The sequence below is a fragment of the Akebia trifoliata genome, chromosome 8 (assembly GCF_017979445.1).
Source record: "Akebia trifoliata isolate Shusen 1 chromosome 8, ASM1797944v1, whole genome shotgun sequence".
NCBI lineage: Eukaryota > Viridiplantae > Streptophyta > Magnoliopsida > Ranunculales > Lardizabalaceae > Akebia > Akebia trifoliata.
The window spans coordinates 44314927-44323878 of record NC_141382.1 but is presented as its reverse complement, the minus strand read 5'-3'; positions in this window follow the sequence as shown (position 1 = coordinate 44323878).

The window sequence follows — 8952 nt, the reverse complement described above, 5'->3', positions numbered from 1 at the left end:
GGTCAAGTTTTGATGACTTGTGAAAAAACATATGATCCCAACTGTAAATACTAAAGCCAATAGTTGGGATTTATCCTCGGATTAAGTACCCCTAGGATACATGTTATTGGGAAACGTATAAATCTCGACCATTAATTTTTTATCTTTTCATGGCATGATTGAAGTTCAATCTATTACTTTGCTATAACATTCTTCCATTAGCAAATCTGAGATCGAACTCTTCTAGGCCACCTAGTATCGTAGAACCTCGTCTCAATGCCCAATAGAAAATTAGGTTTCATGAGAGATCCATTCAAATCCAATAATTTGACGTCTCAAGAAAAATTGTCAAACCGCGAATGTGGTTTCAATCCTTCTGATGACACCAAAAGTCATTTCGATATGCAATTTTATATGGTTTCTATTTTATTTATTATCCTTGATCTGAGTATAACCTCCAAAGCAGGACTATCAATGGGTCGAGGTTGATTTGGTACCGATCCAATAAGTATTAGATTGGATCCAGGACTGATCCGATAAGTATCGGATCGGATTTTTATCGGGTCTCAATATTAAGATCCAAATCCGATCAATTAACAATCAGATCGGGTCGGATCAAGCCAAACCCCATTTTTGTATACAAAATCTAAAATAAACTGTACATCTTTCAACAAATATATAATATAATTATATACTTTATAACATATTATCGGATTGGGACATGGTTGATCTAGATCTAATCCAATAAGATATCTGATCGAAACCTTATCGAAGCGGATTCTGATTGGAATCCAAACCCGAAGTTATAGGATTGGATTTCGGATCTAATCCAATCCATTGACAGCCCTACTCCAAAGGATAACCAGAAGAGCCTACTCTATTAATGAGTCAAAAGTTTTGCGAAGTCCAAATATTGGGATGAGTCTTTGAGAGATCAAAGTTGATGGTTGTGATCTAGACAGAGAGAATTTTTTTGTTGTGGTTTCATACACTTAGTATGCATATTGAATTATATATTGTATAGCAGATGAGACAAATATTATGAGGAAGTCAATATTGAAATAGTCCGGCCCATAATTTGTCCTATATTCGGTCCGATAATTTCCACAAAACATCAATCACATCCAAAATAAGAGGAAATTACCAATAATCCATCTCAATAAATTAGCAAACTATCATAGAGTACGAGCATATAAGATTAAAAATGGCCCTAGAAATCATAGATGATCTCAACCGTTCAAGTGAGTTGTCCCACTCGATGAATTGGTGGGCCATATTTTAAATGGATATCATGTAGTATGCTGAAGTAGTGCCACATTTAATGGGTATCACTGATTTTTTATTGGGTTGTGGATTGATCTGGAATCGATCTGATAAAATTAAGATAAATTCCGTTATAATCCATTATTTAATTGATTGGGTAATTGTTGGATCTCAATAATTGGATCCAAATTCACTCTGATCGAAAACGATTGGATCTGATCAATTCAACAAGAGGAAGGTGAGTAATGTTGATTGAAATCCAAATTAAATATGCTACTTCCCTTCATCATCAAATTATAGACCTCGGTAAAAACAGATTTAAAATAATAATAATTTAAAAAAAAATTATAATATAATCTTAAATAGATATATTTAAATAATATATTTATAATATAATAAAATAGAATAGATCGAATGTCAATTTTATCTTTTAAAATTTGCTCAAAAAATAGCAAAATAAACAATCTTTAATGTAACATTTGTCCATTTCCTAGTATATTAAAAAAAAAATTTATTAATATACTTTTATTTTTCAGATTTTTTGTCCAATCCATTGCAGTCTAAGAACTTGTGCAGCAATCCAACTCAAGACCTCCTTTGCAGGGAGTATGGCACATAATTTTGGGAAGAATAGATTGGACATACACCTGAGGGGAGTATGCCACGTGGCTTGCAAAGGTGATTTAGAAATGGTTAGCTATGCAACTATGTAGATCACATAATCAGCCCTGGTTTTATAAAATTGAAAGTACACTCTTTTGGACTTTTTAAATGTCTTTTCTCCCCAAAAACCTTCTAGCAAAATTTTAGTTCCCCTCCCTCGCAAGAGCCGGACATTTTGGCTTTTTGTTACTCTCTGCCTTCATGTACATTGGAAAACATCTCATAGAGCTTCTTCATTCCTCTCTCTCTCTCTCTCATAATGGAGGATTTGGAAAAGTTGACCAAGGCAAGACAAGAACTTGAAGAGCTTTACATGGGAGTCCTTGATGAATCAGTTAATTTAACTTTCAAAGATCTTCCCGACTTGAAACAACAAAATGGAGTGACAGAAAGAAAAATAATCAACGTAGAACCAATTCAAGAGGCGGGCAATATTAAAGAAGGATTATCCCTACCTAGATCATCAAGACCTAATTTTTCAAAGAGCCTTCAAGCATCAGAAGGCCATCGACGTCATGTTGAAAAAAATGATATGAAAGCATCTAGAGGTCATCAGCACGTCAGAATGGATAATTATCAACCTCACAAATCTCCAAACAATTCAAGAAGGAAGATGGGGCCGAAAAGTACAACAAATAGTTACCTCGATTATGACAATGTAAGTGGCATGGGCATAGCTTCAAGGAGTCTACTTGAAGAGCGAGGAGGAAGTTGTAGACCTGGAATTCCTCACTCAAACATTTGCACCATCTGCAACGCTTACATCTATATCTTTCGACATCGATGCTTGGTGAACCTCTAGACTCATAATTCAATTTTTGGACAATAATTTCTTATATTTAATTTTCTATTTTTAGTGTAGAATAATATCATTGTCATCATCATCAAAATCTTATTTCAAAAAATTTATTATCGACTAATTTTATCTTGTTCTTCTATTTAATTTGATCAAGATTGGTATCACGAGATAGCTAAGTTTTTATACTAAAATGGTCAACATGACGTAATCCATCTCCTTCATTTAGGTTAGGGACTAGGGATTGATGTAGAGTAGAACAATTATAAAACGATCGAATTTAAAAAGAATAAGATATTTAGGGTAGTGTTCAGCAGCCAATGTTGGGAGTCAAAATTTGTCAGTAAAATAATTATTAGACGAATGAATTTAAAAAGAATAATATATATAGGATAGCGTTTGCAGCCAACGTTGGGAGTCAAAATCTGTCCTATATGATTTAAAAGTTTTGGATTTGACTGATTTTTTGTGAAGATGATATTTATGTAAAGTGGTTTATAAATTAAATGTAAAAAATAGACGGTCCACAACTCTAAACCACTTTTGATGGGGTTCATATATATATTGAAGGTTTATATATCTATATTCTAATATATTTAATTTATTCACACACCCAAAAGATTAATTTATATCATTCAGCACTTATATCATGCAAATGCAATTTATTGTATCAAAGAAAGACAATTGTACGACCACAAAATATGGAAAACTATTTAATATATATTTAAGATCCCGTAATTGAAATCTCACATTAAAATTTTAACAATTATGATTGTAGGTCTGTGGAAGAGTTTATTGCAGGTCCTGTGTACGTGTAGGTATGGGAGAGATGACTGAAGGAAGAAAGTGTGTGGAGTGCCTTGGAAGAAGATTTAGCCAAAGGTAAAACAAAATCCGAACTTTTCTTAATTTAGAGTGCTGATTTTCTAACTAGAAAGTCTTTCACTCAGTCAATACTGGCTGACGTGTCATGGACACAGAATCATAGATCTCTTTCCTCAAAATACACAATTGTACATCTTCTAGAAAATCATTATTCTTTAATTTAGAATTAATAATGATAAATGCATGCGGTCTGGATACGCGACTGACATGGCAATGGCATAGAATGGCACATCTTTTTTTCCTGTGTATCCCGATGAAAACAATCTATAATTTTGTGCCCTTGCCACATCAGCCGCATACCAAGACCACATGCATTCATCATGACTCTTCAATATAAGGTATGTCAGACTCTCCGCAAAAAAAAAGTGGGATGAAAAATTATTTTCCACCCCCACTTATCGAGGAAATGGTTTCCTACCTCCTGAAGTTTAAATCATGATTACCCTTATTTTACTTGGTACAATCAAACATCCGAACTATTTTTCAAATCAACATGCTCTAAGGAATTCATATTCCCTTTAAAATGAATTCCATGCATTCATACAAACTTCTTCTTTTTTTTGGCTTATGGGTGGATTTCAAGCTACTGATATGAAAATAATAATAAGAGTTGGCTCAATGGCAATTTTGGACCAATAAGCAATTAATGCCCATAGGTCGTGAGTTCGATAACCAGTATGATCATTAATTTTTTAGGAGTCAGGTGTACTCTCACTTACCTGGTGTGTGTGATGTGCAGGCGTTGCACATACCTCAAGATTAGTCCTTGGACAAGACCATGGTCTATGGACTGGGCAAAAGCTTAGATACAGGCCGGTCTGTTGTTTATAGGAATACCAAGTTATCACAAAATTAATAATAAATAAATAAATAAATTCTCTAATCAATGATCATAAATCTATGAGTCACTAGGCCCCCAAAAGTGCCATAATTGTAGATATTTGAAACTTCAATTTAGATAGCTAACCAACTCTCCACAACCCTAGATTGACTTTTCTAATAGAGTCATGCTGGAGTGACCTCAAGCTAGAACCTCATATCACACTTCTTGATATGAAAGTGAATAGGAACCATAGATGTTTTTTCACTTGTATCTCGATGAAAAGCATGTATGTTTCCCATGCACTTTCATGTCAAGAAGTGCGATATGAGGTTCAGCCTGAGGTCACTTCAACACTATTCTTTCTAATACTCTAGATAATATTTTATTTGGATAATTGTTTCATGTACTCTCCATAACTATCCTTGTTATCATTATTGGTATGGGAAAATTGTAGTAAATTAATCATTGTCTTTAAAGGTGACTCAATTTTGAGGATGAGGCTAATCACAAGGGAATAACATTAGGTGGGAAAATCGTCTCGAGTGGTGGAGGGAAAACATTTTTCTACCTAGGGTGAAAATCGCTTTGTACAGAAAAATGAACTCTAAAAAATCTCATTCATACCCAATAACACAGTCACAAAATTCTCCAAATCTTTCCAGAACTGCATAAGGGATTAACCTGTTAAATCCGTGAATTGATGTATTACACAAAGATTTATTGATTATTTAAAAAAAAAAATTAGTTTTTTCAAGATTTCAATCTTAGTGAACGCACTCTCACTTACATAGTGTGTGTGATGTGCGGACGTTGCATGTGCCCCAAGACTAGTCCTTGGAGAAGACCATGGTACTATGAATTGAACAAAGCCCAGATACAAGCCTAATCCACTATCTACGCGGATACCCAATTCTTAAAAAAGCATTTAAATCTCAATAAGAAGATAAAGTTTGTAGGGTGATTAAATATGATGCTTTTTGTTACGAAACCCAAAAACATAATTTAGATATTTCTCAAATTTTATACAAAACTTTCCTTGACTTTTTCAAAATTATCCAAATTGAACCCCCGTCAAATAATTACAAAACCGAACTTTGTTACTAATCTAGAGAAAGTCAGATTACCACACATGGGGCATCAAATAGACTAGAAGAGACACTTTGAAATCCAATCCTGCATCCTCCATCTCAACTCATGAGTTTCATGGCACATATATATGGTGTGATAATTGATTTTTTTTATATATAAATATTAATCAGAGATATGGTTTTAGATAGTTTAATAATGATTTTGAACTTTTATTGATGTTTGAAAGGTACATACGGAGAGCGGGAACGATAGGGTGTTGCACAAAGTACCCAAAAATGTGGAAGCAGCAAGAACTGATATGGGCGGAAAAGGGGCCCAGAAGGAGTGGCGAAAGGGGACCTAATAAAAGTGGAATGATGTCTAGGTCCAGAAGTCCAATTACACCTAGGGCTCACGTTGGCAGCACTCCCCCTTCCTTCGTTATGAACTCCCCATATTCAGCTTATTCCCCTACTAACCATCCAATTCCTTTCTAGGGATTCTGAGTGGTCAAGATCTCATCTATATGATGCTCTCTTTCTATTAGAGAGCCACTATTGGCACCCCAACTAAAATAAAAATCAATAAATCAATCAATGGTTGCTCTCTCTCTCTCTCTTAGATTTCTATTTGAAAGATTTAGGATTTCATATGAACCTAATCCTTATAAATAATTGTTGAAGTTATTTGAATGTGTTATATAATGCTTTGCAATGTTGAGGTAATAACATGAACCAAAGTTTTATAATGTTGGAACATTGGTTTTTTTTATATAATTGGGTATCCCTCTTGACAGAATTAGTCTCAGGGAATGTGTAATGCCTACACATCACATGCACCAAGTAAGTGAGGGTGCACTCTCACGAGTGGCCTATGAGGAATTAATGCTCATACTGAGTATTAAACTCACAATCTATGAGTATTAACCGCTTATCGATCTGAAAGTCTGGAATAGACCAGAGTGAATACTTTTAGGATCTAGTATGATCTGAATTTAATGGACTAAATTTTTTTGAGTTAGAGCCCTACCTTAACGGGCCAAGATCAAAGTCTTAAACCTTGCTCTTTTCGAGTCAACATAACTCCCCCTTGATATAGTCCTAAGATTTAAAAGGCAAGGCAATGGATTTGGAACAAACATGCGCCCATATTGTTGGTGTGTTTGAAAGATGAAGACTTTAATTTTACTTTTCAATTAAAAAGTATAATCTTGTCCGTGAGTTTGCAAATCTAATATCAAAGAATGTGGGTTCGAAAGAAGATAGCCTGTTAAATCCTGGGAGGTAGTTATTGCGTTCTTAACAACATCAACTCATTTGGTAGATGAAACAATTAAAACGTTTAGGATAACAAATAAGTTATCTTGATTCTCTCGCTTTTGTTTACAGTTTCATGATTTGTTATTGTTGCTTTGCTTGATTGATTAATAATTACATTTCTACAAATCTATTGGGATGTATTGGTGCCCAAAAATCTGAATTATGAACTGGCTTTATATATAAACCAATATTCAGATTCTAGAATTTAACATTACTTGAAGAGATAATCAACGACAATAACTTTTGATCAAAGGGTTTGTGTTATTTTGCATTTTGTGAAGATTATCCTTAAATGACGATTTCTTAATCTAAATCTAAAATAAAATTGTTTTATTGTATTTAGGACGTGTTTGATTGTAGGGAAAATATTATCTGAAAAATAATTTGTCAGATAAATGATTTTTCAGGCAAATCATTTTCTATTGTTTGAGCACATCATGGAAAATTTTGCAGAAAATTATTTTTATTGTTTGAGTTGCATTTAAAAAAATAACAAAAACCATTATTTTAATTTGTCTTTTGTGCTAACTATATAAAAATCATGTAAAAATCATTTTTGTGAAAATTTTGAAATAATCTCTTTTATAAAATAGGATAACATTTTTTTTCCAATAGACAAGCATTAAGACTACCTATAAGTTCAATTTTTAAGGTCTTTGGGCTCAACTTTTGGTGTTCAAAACCATAATCAGATTTCACGATCGTAAAGGACAATATTCTATGAACTTTGAAAAAAAGAAAAGTTACCTTTCACCGTTGAATTTTATGTTTAAATTTGTGAGTAATGTGAACCCTGGATCAAGCACAAAGAAAATTGTTTTTTGAATGTATATATATTTTTTTGGATACGAGTTTTTCTATGAAATCTAGAGGGTTGTGGTGTTGGATTGCCAATGTGATTATCCATTTGAGCAAAACAACCCTTGGTAAGGCTTCAATCTTTACTAAGTTAGTAAGCAAAATGTTTCTCATGTAAGCTATCTACATAACTACATTATACCACTCGATCAATCAATGTAGTATTTGTTTAAAATATGTAAAAAACAAGTTCGATGGGCTCCCAATAGTTTACAATTCTTCAATTAGTAATTGCTACTCACTAAACAATTCGTTAGGCTCATGGAAAAAAAATTACTCACAGAAATCTGGGATCCACCAATCACATGTACCCACTTGTATTGAATAGCATTCCTAATTTATAAAAGTACTCTTGTTAGTTACAAAACTGCCCTTATGTGCTTGACGTGGCAATCATTGAGGAGTTGAGCACTATGAGCAAAAAGCGACTATTAGGCTCATATAATACCCTACTTAAGTCCGAAAAATAGAAAATCTAATGAAAAAAAGAAAAGAAAAGAGAAAGCTTCTAATTTTTTTTCCTTTTATTAATATTCTGTGCGTACTGGCAAATCAATTTCCAAGGGGGGGGGGGGGGAGTAAAAATTGATTTGCCTATAATCATGGATAATCCACCGTGCGGACAAATCAATTTCCTCACAATTTTATTTTATTTGCTACGTCAAACCCGTGAAAAATACCCTTTTGCCACAACAAAAAGTTTTCCACCTAATTTTCCTTGCAATTAAATGTACATTTATTTCCTTTCTTAGCACATTGGTCTTATTTGGATATAAAGTAAAAAGTAGAAAATAAACAATAATTGTAGAAGAAAGTAGTTTTTAGAAAGTACAAAGTAATTTTCTTTTACATTAAGGAAAAAAATTAATTTAGGGAATCTCATGAGGACGTTAACATTATCCACCAATTTCACTTTTCAATTATACCCCCTCTCCACATTGTCTTTTAGTGAAAAAAAAGAAGGGTATATTAGTCTTTTATATAATAAATACAAAGGGCATTTTAGTCTTTTGATTCAAATGCCTTTTTTAGTAAGTATTTTTGCTATCAATGCCAACATAATAACTGGATTTATTAAGGGCATAATAAATATACTTAATAAATACATTTAGGGTGGCGTTCGGAGGCCCTAAAGAGAGCCAAACATCGTGTTAAACATTTTTTCAATGTATGGGTTATAAATTTCAGAATGGGTTGATTTTTTGTGATGATGACCTCTATGATAAGGACATCATCCTCACAAAAACTCGGGTTATTATGAAACTTCTAACCCCATCAAAAGTGATTTACAAAAAATG